The sequence below is a fragment of the Podarcis vaucheri genome (assembly GCF_965113315.1).
Source record: "Podarcis vaucheri genome assembly, chromosome: 5".
Classification (NCBI taxonomy): Eukaryota; Metazoa; Chordata; class Lepidosauria; order Squamata; family Lacertidae; genus Podarcis; species Podarcis vaucheri.
In genome coordinates, this window is record NC_138763.1 from 43,141,104 (window position 1) to 43,158,781 (window position 17,678).

General features: G+C 43.0%; 2 protein-coding genes across 13 annotated transcripts in view; one reads left to right on the plus strand and one right to left on the minus strand.

Moving 5' to 3' along the window:
• The window catches only part of ARHGEF4 (Rho guanine nucleotide exchange factor 4), a 150,742-nt gene that overhangs the window by 104,654 nt on the left and 28,410 nt on the right, over positions 1–17,678 (minus strand). The gene's annotated exons all lie outside the window — the stretch shown is intronic.
• GPR148 (G protein-coupled receptor 148) overlaps positions 2,034–17,678 on the plus strand; it is a 107,775-nt gene continuing 92,130 nt past the window's right edge. For 10 of the 11 annotated variants that reach the window (XR_014220444.1, XR_014220445.1, XR_014220446.1 and 7 more), the window contains exons 1-2: positions 2,034–2,534; positions 2,625–2,707. The gene's annotated coding sequence lies outside the window, so the exon portion shown is untranslated. Of the gene's footprint in view, positions 2,535–2,624; positions 2,708–7,522; positions 7,609–17,678 lie in introns of those variants that run through there. The other variant, XR_014220453.1, reaches the window with a different exon arrangement.

Genomic DNA, 17,678 nt, shown 5'->3' on the forward strand with positions numbered 1-17,678 from the left:
TCCTAAAGGACCCTCAACAGAACAAAGGCAAATATTAATAAATGGGGTGGCGCATTTGACGGTGTAATGTGGCTGCTCTTCATGACAGCCCCATAGCCACAATCAAAATAAGCTTTTAAGCAAAGCCCAATGGCTCCAATATCAAACTACCTTTTTTCACACCAGCACCCCACTTTACTTCACATCCAGCCCGACGAAGGGTTCCAGTGGACTCCAAAGCTTGCTCAATATTTGGTGGCATTTGATTGGTCATAAAAAAGTTTGGGTTTTTGGGTTGTTTTCCCCCTCAAACAAAAGTGGCAGTTTTGCAAATTTGCATGAGCCAGGCATGCAAATTTAACAAACATCTTCCTCTGCTTAGCTTACCTCCTGGGTTCCTTTCTGAGAAGAGTTTATTTATTTGGCATGCAGATAATTGGAAAATAGCATCCCAGTAGATGGTTATCATCCCTGCTGTGAAATAAGTGTCGGTGCTTTATCCCTGACCCATGCCCACTCCGCAACATCACTGAGCACCTTATATATATATATATATATATATATATATATATATATATATATATATATGCAGGTTTTGGTGTCTTCGGGTGTCTTCCCGTGTAAGAGTCGGGGTGTCTGTGCTTACACGGGAAGACACCCGAAGACACCAAAACCTGCATTCCTGTACCCGTGAAAATCTACGAAAGCAAATATATATATATATATATATATATATATATATATGCTTTCGTAGATTTTCACGGGTACAGGAATGCAGGTTTTGGTGTCTTCGGGTGTCTTCCCGTGTAAGAGTCGGGGTGTCTGTGCGACGTTTCGACGAGGTCTCACTCGTCATCTTCAGGCTGGTGCTTTCGGCTTCTTGTTACTGGAACAGTATATATAGGTTTTGGTGTCTTCGGGTGTCTTCCCGTGTAAGAGTCGGGGTGTCTGTGCGACGTTTCGACGAGGTCTCACTCGTCATCTTCAGGCTGGTGCTTTCGGCTTCTTGTTACTGGAACAGAGCAGAATCTGGTGACAAGTAACAAGAAGCCGAAAGCACCAGCCTGAAGATGACGAGTGAGACCTCGTCGAAACGTCGCACAGACACCCCGACTCTTACACGGGAAGACACCCGAAGACACCAAAACCTGCATTCCTGTACCCGTGAAAATCTACGAAAGCATATATATATATATATATATATATATATATATATATATATATATATATTTGGAAACCTAATTTCCACACTTCAAGTCCTACCCAGTATTTGTAGCTGTGGGTAAGAATGATTACCTGGAAGGCTGCCGAGAATACACGTGAGGAGGCTTGTTTCCTACAGTACTGGGTGTCACTTTTACCACCCACATCATTCATCTAAATATAGCTCAGTCTGAACTCAGCAGACAGCAATCACAACTGCAGAAATGCAGCAAGCCCACTCTATAATGAGCACCTTCCACAAACTGCCCTGAAAACAAATTAAGCTTTTTGGACATTTGAGCATTTCTGAAACCAGTGCCAGATTTACGTATAAGCTAAACAAGCTATAGCTTAGGACCCCACTCTCTTGGGGGGCCCCCAAAAAAATTTAAAGGGGGGAAAACGGGATGTACATTTCCAAAATATAAGATAAGAAACAAATAAAATAAAACCTACATACAGCAACTGTGGTTTGTGTTGTGTAGGCTCCTATGATGTAAATAATGGGCCCCGCCTGCTCCCTAAAATATCGCTGGTTTGCTCATTTCAACATTCTGCATGGACTGGTTACATGACAACTTGTGCAAATGGCTTTAGATACCTATTAGGTCCATAAATTACCATATAGCATATATTCAACCCAAAAAACAGTGACAATTTGTTGTTGACAAAGGACAGCTGGACATATAAAGGGCCCCATTACCTTCAGTAGCTTACGGCCTCATCAAACCTAAATCCGGCCCTCCGGTCTGAAACATTAAATATGAACACCTGACATGCCCAGCTGATACTTTATTTTATTTTACTCCCTCCTTCCTTACCAGTTACCCAGCCTTCTTCAAGTCAAAAAACCTGACTCTTGGGGAAGGGACTAGTTGACAGCTGAGGGCTCCTTTCCTCGCTAGGCCTCTCCTTAACTGTAAATACTGTGTGGAACATCACTTCCTGCTGAGGGACCAAGTGACCTCAAGACAAAAAACTATGTCCCGCGATCCTTCGGTAGAAAATGGTGTTGCTCAGAGTGTCATTTACTGCCAAGGGTAGCTGCCCTCACCTGTGTAAAAAGGAGTCTGTTACCCTATCCCAAAGTTTGGCTTTTTTTGGCTTGCAGAGAGATGAGGCAGCTGACAGGAAAATGACAAAAGCATTTTGAATCCAGGCAGACTCAAAGCAGGCTGTGACCCAACTCCTAGGCCTAAGAGGGCTTTGCATCCTCCATTACAGAGGACAGCCCTCAGCCTAACAGAGTTCTCTATTTGAAGGATTATTGGGGTCAAGTCTGATAAGATAAAGAAAGATAAAGAATCACCTGAGCAGCCATGCAAGTCACCTGTTTAGTCTTCTCCATTATGGTGAAATATATTGTATTTCTATTTCAAATCTGATGCAATTTGTTCTTCTCTTTTATTCTCTTTTTTGATGAAGCTTCTCCTCTTTTCCAGCAATATGTAACCTGCCACGCTTCTTAGATCGTAATCCCATATGTGTCTACTCAGAAGTGAATCCCATTGAGACATACTCCCAGGTAAGTGCGTATAGGATTGCAAACCTAATGGGCCAGACATTTACAGCAGGTGGAGTCTGCATTACAAACTCCCCACAGTTGCAAGACTCTTGGCATCCTTTTGTTGAGCTATGAGCAGCCTCTCTTAAAAGTATAACAGTTTAAAACTCCCGATACTTTCAAACTTCTTACCATGTAACTTTTGTGGTTCTCTGAATCAATCTGTGCTGATTTTCAGCAATGACTGCCATTATGCAAAGGAAGGGATATGGCTCACTGACAGAGCATCTCCTTCGCATGCAGAAGGTCCCAGATAGGGCTGTGAAAGACTTGGGTCTAAAACTTTGGAGAGTCACTTCCAGCCATTGCAGACAATACTGAGCTATGTAGTGTGACTGTGTATAAGGCAGCTTCCTATGATAAAGTGACTGTATAAATGCTGGTGCTACATTCAGAATTCCATGCGGATCAGCTTTGTCCACACCACTCCAAGAGCAACTACATGCAAAAATACAAACCAATAGAACCATAACTGCCTTGACATAACTACCATCATATAAGTGCAAATCAGTAAATATGCACCAGTTCAAACTGTGCTTCAGAAAAAGTTATGACAATAGATCCAAGTTCCAGGATTCAGAAGCACATAATTTAGTTCAGGGAACCACCAAAAGGCCAAAATCTAATGCCTAGACCAAGCTATAGACCCAGTAGTGGCATTTTAGTAAAATTATCAGTTTTACAGCAGTTTAACTTTTGCAGCTTCTCCCAGATAATCCTGGAAATTGTAATTCGCACAAACTCTAAGCTGTCTATCCCTCCCCCACAGAGCTATAGTTCCCTTGCCAGGGTAAGTTGATGATTATATAAACCATTTTAAATTTAGAGCATAGATGTATTCACCATTTTACACAAACACACACTCCTTAATAAATCCCTAAAAAATGAACATAGAAAATAATAATTATAGTCTACAATTCTACTTGTTAAGGTGTGTTAGAGTAGGATGGAACAACCAAAATTGTCTTAGAAAAACATGTAATCTTAGCAAAGTAGACCTAGATGACTCACATGGCCTTGTGGGAGCTGGAAAACCATTAAGTCTTATTGCTTCATACTGTAGTAAAGGTGACAGCCATGACCATTCCTAATGCTGTACTTATTTTTCTTACTACAGTCACAGTGCTCACAAATTGCATGCTTGTAAGTTACAATTTGTGGTCCAAAAGCAAGCAAGTTTCTCAAATATGCTGTGGAAGGCATTACATCTACAGCAGAACTGTATCTAACTTCTCAAACAGATCACAATACAGTACGTACTGAAAAATGGTTTTGTAGTAGACACAGTTTACCTCCTAGAATGGGAGTATGGGGTTGTGTGGGAATAAGCTCTGTTCCAATTTTAGTCACGTAGGAAGCTATAGTATATTCTCATTTACAGGCAGGAGTCACCTGAGAACTTATGCATGCAAAGCAGATGCTCTACCACTGAGCTATGGCCCTCAACCTAAATTTTGTTTAAATATGTGAAGGTCAGGAGCCACCATGATCCCAAACCCCACCATTCCACATCTTCAGCAGTTCATGGTCTGGTCAAGGCTAGTCTTCGGATATTCATACCTCATTACAGCAAAATGTATATAATTGACTGGTATAGCTATATCCTTTTTATGACTTCTTTCTGTGCTTAAATTCATTTTGTTCCACGTATGCTCCTGACACTGCTTTGATATCCTGCATCCACTTGAAACGGTTACACTTGTTATACTTGTCTGGATCATGAGGTTACTTTAGCTCCAGGACAGTGCTCATAAGGAGTCACCAAATGGCACCATTTCCTGTCTAACAAAATGAAGGCTCTCTTTTTTCCAATCTGTTATTTTTCTCAGCTGAAACATTGGGTCTTAGATGGTGTAAGCCAATAGTTTTGCTTGAAATTCCATTATTGTGTAGGTATTTCTGCGTTTCCATACAGATTAATTACCGGTAAATCCCAATATATACCACAAGGTATTTAGGAACTGTTTCCAGCAAAAACTAAAGGCATGAATTAAATTAACATTTCTGTGGTAATTTTTAGACCACTTCTGAATGACAACCTATCATACTAGGGAAACTATTTGTCCAGTTAACTGATTATTATTAGTTTATTTTTATTATTCAGTTTATATACTGCCCTTTATCCCACAGCAGTGTACAACATTAAAAACCTAATTTCTATCACATAGTAATAAAAGCAATTAAACAATCACAGGGCGGGGGGAATCATAATAACAATCCCCCCACATTTAAAAGGCCATAGCTTGTTTAATGGTCAAAGGCCTGGGTAAAGAGGAATGTTTTCACCTGGCATCAGGAAAGACTCTCTGGGGAGAGCATTCCATAGATAGGGAGCCACCACAGAAAAGGCTCATTCTCGTGTTGTCAACCCCTTGGGGAGGGAGAACATGGAGAAGGGCCTTGGATGACAATCACAGGATCTGGCTTAGTTTGGATGGAGAGAGGCAGTCCTTAAGGTATTGAGGTCCTGGCCATATAAAACTTTATAGGTAATCAAATGGCTCTATTATGTCACAGGTTAACTTCTCCCATGGACAGGAGGAACAGATAACTGACAACATGGCGCCTATGATTTGCCATTTGTGGCATATGATAGTTCAAGGATGGAGATGTGTTTTTCAACCCAAGGGCCTCATTCCTTCATAGCTAACCTTCCAGGGACCCCATGCACACAGAGGGCTGGCCAAAGTCATAGCCACAGCCAGCCAGCCAGCCACACCACATTCTTTTCCATACATATTATGCATACCTAATTCAGACTCAACAGCCTATCCACATACTCTCCTTCATTTAGAAAGAAAGCTAAAGGGAAAAAACCCATGGCACTAAGATCCTTTATCCACTCAATATTTTTCTCCCTCTCTGGCCAGCAAAATCTTACTGAAGTTACCGTATTTTTCGCCCTATAGGACGCTCCGGCCCATAGGACGCACCTATTGGGGGGGGGGAATCAAGGGAAAAAATTTGATTCCCCCCCAGGTTTGCGCAGCCATCCCCAAACTAGAAGAGGGAGACGGAGCACTTCGTCTCCCTCTTCTGCCTTCAGGGACAGCCTCCCAAGCCTCTGTGGGGCAGCGCACAGCAGAGGCTTTGCGCAACCATCCCAAGCTAGAAGAGGGAGACGGAGCACTCCGTCTCCCTCTTCTGCCTTCAGGGACAGCTTGGCCCGCTATCCCGCGAGCTTGTGGGGCTGGAGGGGGGAGAAGCAGGCTTGCTTCTCCCCCCGCCAGCCTCCAGATCAGGTCGGGGAATAGCGGGATGGCGGTGCTTCGCCATCCCCCTATCCCCCGAGCTGGTGGGGCTGGGGGGGGGGAGAAGCAGGCTTGCTTCTCCCCCCCCCCAGCCTCCAGATCACGTCGGGGAATAGCGGGATGGCGGTGCTTTGCCATCCCGCTATTCCCCGAGCTTGTGGGGCTGGCGGGGGGGGGGAGAAGCAGGCTTGCTTCTCCCCCCCCCCCAGCCTCCAGATCACGTCGGGGAATAGCGGGATGGCGGCGCTTCGCCATCCCGCTATTCCCCGAGCTTGTGGGGCTGGCAGGGGGGGAGAAGCAGGCTTGCTTCTCCCCCCCCCCCCAGCCTCCAGATCACGTCGGGGAATAGCGGGATGGCGGCGCTTCGCCATCCCGCTATTCCCTGAGCTTGTGGGGCTGGCGGGGGGGGGAGAAGCAGGCTTGCTCTCCCCCCCCCCAGCCTTCAGATCACGTCGGGGAATAGCGGGATGGCGGCGCTTCGCCATCCCCCTATCCCCCGAGCTTGTGGGGCTGGCGGGGGGGAGAAGCAGGCTTGCTTCTCCCACCCCCAGCCTCCAGATCAGGTCGGGGAATAGCGGGGTGGCGGCGCTGCGCCTCCCCGCTGCCCCCAGCTTTTGGGTGCAGGCTGCTGCCCGCAAGCCTTGCGATCCCGCGGGACATCCTGCCGGGCTTGCAAGACTTGGGATAGCTTCCTGAAGCCTGGAGAGCGAGAGTGGTCCGTGCGCACGGACCCTCTCGCTCTCCAGGCTTCAGCGAAAGCCTGCATTCACCCCATAGGACGCACACACATTTCCCCTTCATTTTTGGAGGGGGAAAAGTGCGTCCTATAGGGCGAAAAATACGGTAACATTTCATTAGACTAAGACCGCTTCCATACCATACATTTAAAGCACTACAGTACTGTACTACTTTAACAGTCATGGCTTTATCCAAAGCATCCTGGGAACTGTAGCTTGTTAAGGGTACTGAGAGTTGTTAGGAGAGCCATTTTCTTACAGAAATACCATTCCCAGAGTTCCATCTCTAGCTCTGTCAGGAGATTAGGGATTTCCTAAATCCCTCAGCATGATGCAATTATATTAACAAAATATCTGTGCCGGTCTCTGCAGCAAAAATGATAAATCTAGCAACTGTTTCTCATACTATTTTGTTGACCAAAAGGGGCTTTGCAAGGTTTGCAACCAAGTCCAAAGAACGATGGAAGCTTATCTTTGCTGCCCATTTCTGGAGCTTCACAAACAATGTTTACTAAATCAGATTTTGGCAATGTGTCTCTCGGGGGGGGGGGGGTGGTATGCCCTAGATATGTCACTGAATCTGTCTTAGATTGACATTACTCCTGGCTACTTGTTTGCATGAGTTTTTGAAGTTTTTCTAGGACATTTTTCAGAGTAATATCATATTCCTACTTGCAACAGCTCTGGTTTCTCTAACGATTGCATGCATTATTCTCTGAAAGCACAAATTCTGCAGATACCATGCTGAATTGCGTGTGTTTCATTCTATTCTCTTATTTGCTTGTCAGTGTTCACAAAACAAAGGAAAAGTGCAATAAGAAAAATACAAAAGTTGAGATACAACAACGACAAAGGCAGCACATATACAAAAAATAAAAATGGAACGATACAGAGAAGATTAGCATGGCCCCTGCGCAAGGATGACACACAAATTCATGAAGCGTTCTATATTAAAAAACAACAACAACAAAGAGAAAGTTGTTTAAATTTGCATCATCATCTTTATTACAGCCACAGACCAGCATATGTTAAAATAGAAACGCACAGTAATTTAGGAAATAAAACAGATAAAATGGGTAAAATGAGTGACTCAAAGAAGGGCAGATGCATTTAAGAGAGACTTAAAATCAGCTAGAGAGTTAAGAGCAAGCAGTTGCAAAAGTAACTGTAGAAGGGAGGGTCTTGCGTATGAACCTTCAGTTTAGGTCTGGTGTGTGACCCAAACCATTTTTTGGTGAATGTCAATTATGGCAGCGCAAAATCTGAATGCTGAGTATATTACATCTGGGTTTGCATCTTGAAGTAGCAAGGAGGTATAGAGTTGCTCTGTCCATCCAGGGAATTTGTGTAGTATTGTGTAGTAGAAATAAGCCTTCTAGAGCAGTAAAATGCAGTATACTTATGGTATTTCTTCTACTAAAGGAATCTCAACTCTACCTGGTGATGCCAAACATTGAAACTAGGACTGCAACAATGGAAGAAGTCCGTTTCCTTCCCGCCCTGGTTATACTTCCCAAGGGCATGTGATTGGCCACTGCACTGTGGAAATCAGGAAGCTGGATTAGACAGACTAGTGTCTGGTCCAGCAGGGCTCATAATGTCCCCTCACTCTTTTTCATATTCTTTTCCTCCTTCCTCCGCTCCTTCTCTCCCCAAGGGACCTTTTCTGAAAAGCAAGCTGGGAAGGAATGGCAGCTTCCAGGTTACAATATTGTGGTCCTTCAGTTTACCTATGGAGGTGGCCTGGTTCACATGAGCTGTCTTCATTCACACAGAGAGTTTAATTCCTACAGAAAGCCAACTCTCATTGACCACAGCCAGCATGACTAATGGCCAGGGGTGATGGGAATTGTAGTTCAGCAACAACTGGATGGCCACAGATTCCCCACTCCTGACTTAACTCACTAACTTAACTTTTCAAGTGCACCTCTCAGGCTACAATCCCCTGCACATTCACTTGGAATATGCCCTATTAAATACATTTAAGAGTAAATATTACAGAATGGGGGTGACAATATGTACTTTAGATGTACTTTTGTACGCCTGGTAAAAGTACATCTGAAACCCTGTGATATATTATTACCGTAACTGCTAACACTACAACCAACCTTATGTTCCCAAATAAAATATAGTGATCTCTCACATTTTTAGATGCAGATTAAAAGCTGTCTGGGTTTCGACAGCCTATGTCGCCTGATAATTATAGGTGGAGAGGTAGAGGACACTGTCATGAAATCCACTTACACTACCCATGGGTGTCTGCAGGAATTTTTCCAGGGAGGAGTACAAAGTAAAACACTGAAACACTGAAAGGTGGAACAGGCTGGTTTCCTGCAAAAGATTGTGAAGAATAATGCCTATACATTTTGCCTCCTATATTAGGTTCCATAAATGCTAGAAACTTACTCTTTTTTTTTTAACAGAAAGAAAGAAGGAAGGAAAGAAAACTATGGATCTGGAAGATATTATTCATAATATTTATTGAATATTTATACTTCCTTTCATTAGAAGATCACATCGTGGTTTACAGCACAAAAAGACAAAATGAAAATACAAAATATATATCATCATAATAAGAACAAACAAAAAAATACACACACCCCAAACACATTTAAAATGCCATAGATTGTTTAATCAGCCTAAAGACATGTTGTGAAGGTGCCAGGCAAGCCTCCCTGGGAAAAGCATTCCACAAACAGGGAGCCACCACAGAAAAGGCCCATTCTCATGTTGCCACCTTCTGGACCTTTCATGGAAGGGGCACATGAAGAAGAAAATGGTTCACTGTGGGGGCCAAATGTGGATCCCCATGGCCTCAGTCCAACTCCCCCCAGTTTTAACCAAATCATGCCCTCTCACATAGCCTTCTAAAGGCAATCAGTAAGAGGAACAGCTCAGAATAGTTAGGGCGCTATCCCTCTTCTGGTTCTTTGTAATTCAAACATTATCAGAGTTCTCCGAGTCATATTGCTGTTTCTCATATGCTACTCCATTCACCCTCCAAACATTTGTCTCCCTACCCTACTTTGCACTTTCACATTAATGACTGGTTGAGAACACACACAAAACAACAACCCTAAATGAGCATTATCCATACATCCTTTTTATTATGCATTCATGATTATCTGTGCTCATGAAGGTCAGGGAGGCTATATGTGGTAATGTTTTCAATACTGTTTGCACCTGCAAATGTTTTGGGGTGGACATACTGCTTCATATCCAATCAGTGCACATTCCATAACTTCCTGCTAAAAACCCTGTAGCTCTTTATTGTCTTGTTTATTTTTTGAACCACTTTTGTCACATGATAGTGCAGTTATCCCTCCAGAGGGCAATAATGCGATAACATGGGGGAATATCACAGGACAAGTAACAAAGCGAAATGATGTGTGGACAATCAAACACCAATTCCCTGTTATTGCATCAGTGACATGTTGCAGAATACACCCAGTCTGGAGGAGCCTTCAGTCGTCTTCCTCCTCCTTTTGCTCCTGTTCTTTGGCCTCTCTGTGTCTTACCCACGTGGCCAAAGGGAGTACTGAAGTTATCCAGGCTAACCTTTTACATAGCACAATTAATGCAGAGCATCAAAGCACGCAACCTCTTTCAGCAATACCTGTCATGTCCCAATTGCTGGCCTGCAAATTAAAGGATGTAGGGTGATTATCTGATCTGGTGAAGAAAGAAGTCAGTCTTCCATGCCTTACCACACCTCAAGAACTGGAAATAAGTAGGCCAAAGTACTGTCTGTAGGTATTAAGATTCCTATCTACCTTCTCTTGCTTGCATCAATCACTCTGCTTCCGTTGAGTCAGTTCCCTTGTTTGTGACTTATTTTTAGAAAGCAAAGAAAGCCAGGTAGCAGACTGAACGCATTTAGCTCCAGAAATGGGGAGTCTGCAAGGAGCAGAGTTTGATTGCTGCATATGCTGCTTTTTGGACAGTTCCTCCCACAGCAGTTTACACTGAGGTTAAAAAAGCACAATCTATAAAGATGCAATAAAACAGCAAGAGGCAGAGTAGCAACAATATTAAAAGGTAAATAAAAGGAAAACCAGATTAAACAAGTAACATGTTAAAAGGACTGGGCAAATAAGAAGCACTGTAACTGGTGCTGAAGATATCAGGCCCTCCCTGACCAGAGTGTTCCAGAGAAGGGTGTTGGCTAAGTTCTCCTGAACCAGCCTCAGAAAAAAACTTCTGGGGCTTATAAAAGCCCACCACAAAGGAAACTGGAGCAGGTGAATAACTGCCAACTGCTTTGGCAGTCAACTGCTTTGCAAAGATTAAGCCACACCTTTGTCAGCCATCTCTTGGATTGCGGGGACTTCAGGTGCCAAACATCTCCAAACTGGTCCTGCGAAATGTGATGGAGCAAGATCATTCCATCCCATTGCATACAGAAGATTTTAGGAAGAAGATTTCAAGCATTGTTTTTGGCTGCTATCAAACCCGCCTCAAACAATTAAGAAATAGAGAAACTTCTCAGATGAAGAAATCAGCTAGGTAAACTTCTCAGGGACTTACCGGTAACTAGAAAGGGCATTTAAAAGTACTCAAGGTGGTTAGACATACATAGGCCTACAAAACTTGTGAACCACCAAACTGAACTCTGCCCACCAATGAGATATGAGAGCCCACCACAGGATTAGCAAACCTCCCAGGTGTGTTTTTTTCTTTCTACCCCAAACTGCAAAATCATAGGGGTTGTCAAGCTACAACTTGCAACCTACCAAGTCAAGCACAGCCACAAGGCAATCACATATTCTGGTTGCTTTTGAGTTATTATTTTTTGTGATTTTTACTTAATTTTTGTGATTGATTTTAAGGAATTATATGGTAGATAGAATGTGCAAACTGCTTTGTTTGCCCTTTGCTGGAATGATAGCTTAGATTTTTTACAATAATTTAATATAGGTAAAGGTAAAGGTACCCCTGCCCGAACGGGCCAGTCTTGACAGACTCTGGGGTTTGTGCGCCCATCTCACATCTATAGGCCGGGGGCCAGCGCTGTCCGCAGACACTTCCGGGTCACGTGGCCAGCGTGACAAAGCTGCATCTGGCGAGCCAGCGCAGCACACGGAACGCCGTTTACCTTCCCGCTGGTAAGCGGTACCTATTTATCTACTTGCACCCGGGGGTGCTTTCGAACTGCTAGGTTGGCAGGCGCTGGGACCGAGCAGCGGGAGCGCGCCCCGCCGCGGGGATTCAAACCGCCGACCTTTCGATCGGCAAGCCCTAGGCGCTGAGGCTTTAACCCACAGCGCCACCCGCGTCCCATAATTTAATATAGGTAGGCAATTAATATGGTCATATTAATCTATGTAATATAATTATTATATTATATAATTAATTAATATAAGTAATTAATATAGGTAACATTAATAAAGGTGGGAAATTTGAGGGGAGGTTGCAGATGCTGTCAATGTGATCCTGTGGATATCTATTGAGAAGTATTCCTCATTGAGTTCAATGGTACCTACTCCTAGGATATATAAAGTATTGCAGCCTAAAAACACTTCTCAGTCACTTCCCATTAGGGTTTAAAGAAAAAAATGGAGGAACGTGGTTAATACATCATGTAATAATTGGAATTTGCTCATTCAACAATAAAAATCCAGCTACTTAGTTAATATTAACATTAGAGCATTAAAGCACAGGTTAGTGTGACACCATCAGGCACATGTGGGAATTACAAAACCTGATTTAACTGAGAGCAGCCTTCCATCTGTAACCTCCAAAACTAGCAGGCAAATAAGTACCAAGGCTGTACTACTTTACTGTCATTTGATCAACTGTAGTGTCAATACCAGGGTTACATGGATGTTAGACCAAGCTCCACAAGACAGATAAATCAGAACAGAAGTGTAGATGATGATATTCTGCACACCACCCCAGTCTCCAAGTCCTGAGAGATTCCAAGGGTTCCAGGCACTTAGACAGCATTTGCGTTTTATTTGGAATGATGGACCATGGGTGGAGACGGTGGTATCTTTATGATATATGGTTTATTTACACATATATACAACCTCAGCCTGCGATAGAGGGGTTCACACCCCAAAAGTGTCTTGTTTCTGAAGCCTTGGATACAGACAGAAATCAAACATTGCTTAGACTCTCTCCAGTTGAGGAAGGGGCTTACACAAATCCACTTTCCTTTGTTTCTCTTCATGGCCCATCACCAAGTCTATCACGTCAACACAGGAAGCTAGCCTGACTTATATTTTAACATTTGCTAGATCCAGGGGTTAGGAGGGGCTCTTGCATATAGCCTACTTCCCTCCACCCCAAACTCGTAATAATATTAATCTATTAATCTAACTCAACCAATTCTGATTTCATGCAGATTTTCTAACTGTGCCCTAATACACAAAGGTTTTGGCAGGAAATATTGATAAGCATTCAGAAAGTAATGGGATATAACATTCTTTCTAATCCCCAAAAGATTATATCGAGTTTATTTAAAAGCAACAGGGAAACAGTAGATTTAGTTTAGAACTATTAATTTTCTGTCAGTTTCACAAATATTTACAGCTGCTAACTTAAGTACCCTTAAATGCCCCCACCATGTTAACTTATTTTTTCCAATAACAGACTGATAAGTCTAATGAGATGAAAGTGTATTTGCTTATACATTCTTGGAATAATAATTCTGAAGACAAGTTGCAACCATACCATTTTTCTATGGTATGTTTGTGTTGGCTTTTCTTTTTCTTGTTCAGATTTTTTCAGTATTAGATCACCATTATTCTATAATCTTTGCTTTGTATATTTTTGCATTCTTACACTTTTGTAAGTTAGACAAACATAGATAAGGGTTATTTTTTAGTACTGAAATGCCATTATTTGCATAGCAACCTATTGCCAGACTTGGAATTTGTCCAAACAAGTTTTGAAAATGCTGACTATATTCTTTCACAGCATTTTTCCCCTTAAGGAAGGCACAGAACATGCAGTTTGGGGGAGGGAGGGAGGGGTGATTATGAAATAAGTGGGTCATTTATGGTGTCGTATAGAGGCAGGGGGGAGGGAATCTAGAAATCAAAAACCATGAACATTTCTGAAACACCCCATAAAAGCAAAACTTTGATGTTTTCAAGCCACACCTAAATTGCATATTTCTACGAGATACTCCCAGACAGGTTAAATAGCAAAGATTTACCCTGCTTTGCAGTTACTTGCAAAATTCATTAAAATAAATTAACCGAATGTAACTGAATTTGTGCACGGCATGCCACTTGGGTTCATTAGGATGTGCAAAACATGTTTACTCTCATACCAGTTAAATGAAAACGCAGGCTCCACCCACCAGCGTTTCCCATAGCACCTGTCACTGTCTACCATGTAACAAGGATTAGGTAAAGGTAAAGGGACCCCTGACCATTAGGTCCAGTCGCGGACGACACTGGGGTTGCAGCCTGTGGAGGACACCTCCCCACGTTGCAAACTCACACACAAGCACACTGTTTTGTTCTTTCCCAGAGACCTAGGAAATAGCTCACAGCAGCACCCTGTTTTTTGTTTAGCCCTACTGAAAGGTTATGTAGGCTACTGCTATCCATGTCTGGACTGCCAGTGTATTTGAACCCTTGATACTTGACTACAGGTGTGTGTTGCTACTTTCTGCTGCGCTCCCTTTGAGTTCAAAGGATTAGTAGGTTTAGGATGGTGTTCAATTTGCAGCTTGCCCCTGGACACCACAAGGCATATTTTGAATGGCTATGCACAGTTATGTAGCAATTGGTGACCCAACCCATGTTGATTCTTCCCTACATACAAAATGCTAGTGCCTTCTCTTCTACCCTCGCCCCCACCAGCCCATAACTACCTATCCAGAAAATAAACACTGCTCAATGCATATGAGATGCAGCTATTGTGTAAGCACCACAAGAATGAACATAGGAAGTTCCCTTAGAGTGAACCAGGAAGAGCTTTCTGACAGTAAGAGCTGTTCAACAGTGGAATGGACTACCCCAGGAGGCTGTGGACTCTCCTTCCTTGGAGGTTTTTAAGCAGAGGTTGGATGGGCATCTGTCAAGGATGCTTTAGTTGAGATTCCTGCATTTCAGGGGGCTAAATCAGATGACCATTTGGGTCCCACCTCTATGATTCTTTGAATCAAATGCAATGGTCCAGCTAGTTCAAAATTGTCTACACTGACTGGCAGAAGCTTTCCAAGGTTTCAGCAGGGAGTCTTTCTCAGCCTTGTCTGGAGATCCTGGGGATTGAATTTATTGCATGCAAAGCAGCTCCACTTCCACTAAGCTACAGCTCTTCCCCTCCATTGTGGAATTCAGTATTCCGTCAATCCTTTAAGGATTTTTTAAAAAAGGCAATTTATGGTCAGTTCACTAACACACCTGCGTAAGAAGCAAGTACAGACAAGCTCCAAAAGAATAAATGAACACAGTGTACTGTGTTGAGAAGTAGCCGGCGGTTGTAATTCCGTTGCAAAACAAAAATACAAACCAGTGGTGAGTCTTGTCACATTTATTATGGCATACGTTTTGTGGACAAAAGCCCACTTCATCAGATGCATGATAATGTTGTTCTCCATTGGCAGGGGTACTGTTTATGGATGCAAGGGGGGAATCCGTAAACAAGTTAAAATGGCAAAGACATGCATAAAGTACAATATGTGACAATTCAGTTAAATTTCAGCATTAATTTGAATTGTGTCACAAACTATTTTTTGCATGTCTTGTTTGCCATTTTTAACCCCACTGTTTATAGTGTTTCAGTTTTCTCTGCACAGCTTTGTTTTTGAGCTCAGTGGAACTAAGGCTACGACCCTAAAGATGGTAGGATTGCTTTTTTTTCTTTTTCTTTTCTTTTATTGATTTTCCTGTGCCTGGAACGGTAGCTAGATGATCGTAACTTTAGCAGGCTGCACATACTAAATGGGGTCTACAGAATGTATGGGAAAGTATCTCTGGTGGGGGGACACGTCATGGTTCTTCTGGGGTTGTCTGGCCACCTTTTGTGTTGAAGAGAGAATTTGGGCAAAGGTCCCACTTTTTCATCTCTGTATGGGCAAACTGAGCCTGCGGAAAGGAGCTCTGTCATCTTTTACATCTGGTCACCCGCTAGGTGAAGCTGTGATCCTCAAACCTACTTACCCAGCAGCAACTGTATTAGGAGTGAATAGGATTTACTCCCAGCTAATTGAATTAAGGATCAGAAGGCATGGCTGTGGTTCTAAAAGGACAGACTATCAGGATTCTCCCAGGGCACCTCCATTCTTTCCAGAATAAATTGATCACAGCCAAATATTACATTAGTGTGGATAAAGCCTGTACATTTAACAAAACAGAAATAAGAAGTATTGATATGTCACATTGCCTCTTACTGTGCTTTAAATAGCTGCATGACAGGTAGAATTTCTACAGGTGTGGAATTTTCCTAGCTCATCAGTGCAGTGATGGGGAGAACTGATGCTTTTGATTTTCTTCTGCCATGCAGTTCTTAAAGGCATAGAACTTCTATCAGGAACAAAAGACAAGAGGCTACATTTAGATGTAGACTGATCAGGATGTCAGTCCGGCTGTAACTAGAATCATAGAATCATAGAATCATAGAATCATAGAGTTGGAAGAGACCACAAGGGCCATCGAGTCCAACCCCCTGCCAAGCAGGAAACACCATCAGAGCACTCCTGACATATGGTTGTCAAGCCTCTGCTTAAAGACCTCCAAAGTAGGAGACTCCACCACACTCCTTGGCAGCAAATTCCACTGTCGAACAGCTCTCACTGTCAGGAAGTGAGAACTAAGTTAGTTTCATATTAATGTATGTCCTGATAATAGCAGTCTTTGAATTTTGATTCATTTTCTAACTGACACAATGTTTATATAACTGACAAATAAGAGGTCAAGCCTTGGTATCAGCCTAGTAAAGGTGCCTGCAGATTATTAGCTGGAATTAGCTAAGTAAAGCTGTGTTAGTGGGAGAACAATAGAAACACTGTTCAGTGTAATCAGGTCAGACTCTGGGAGGGCTCCTGTACCCTTAGCAATTGCAATAAAGTGAGAATTTCATGTGGTGCAGCTTCTCCCATCATTGCTGCACCACGATGGGAAAAGTTGCAAAAAGTAAAAAAACAACAACCTCCCTTCTGTAAAACTCTTATAAGTGCAGGAACCCCCTCAGGGTCTCAACCTGGCAGCTAGGGAGGGGAGATGTTTATTGCAATATTACTGCTGTATTTGATTTTGGTTTTGCACTCAGAAATTATATTAACAAAGAGTTGCTTGAAGGACTCTGGGTGCTGGCCCATAACACAAATGCTCCCATGCTAATTTAGATGCATAAACGCCTCTGAGCAAATTAAGATGCTGGGTGGTTGGGGTCTTGCCAGCATGGCACTTTGAAGTGTGTCTAGCTGCCCTCCTAAGCCAAGCAAGAAAAAAAGAAGTTTTTTCAAGAAGGGAGAGAGAGGAGCAGGAAATGCGAGCCTGACTCAAAATGGCCTGGGCTCAGCCCCCTCTGGGCACTCTCTGAGCATGCCCCTGAATGTTAATGAATGGGTCCCTGAAGGTAGTGAGCTCTGAAGGTTTCGGTCTCTGAATCCCAAAAGCTTGTTAAAGAAGTGACAGTGCTTCACGGAAGGATTTTTGCACCTCCATTTCTCTCGGAACCACTCTGAACACATTTCAGTAACTAACATGCGTCTTTCGAGGGCCACTCCAAGCTGATTCTTTCAAATAATTTATGCTTGAGGTCCTACCCCATGAGACACACCCAGGTGAAACCAGTTTTCTCTAAGGCTCCACGCCCTTCAATTTCACCTTAACAATTAAGCAGAGAGAGAGAAAGTCTCAAGCAGATGTCCCAATATGCTGCAAAGTATAAATAACCCATAAAACAGCCTCCCTGCTCTGCATCGAATGCACAACTTCAGCTGCAAAACAGATTTAACTAATCTACAAAGGAAACTATTCACAT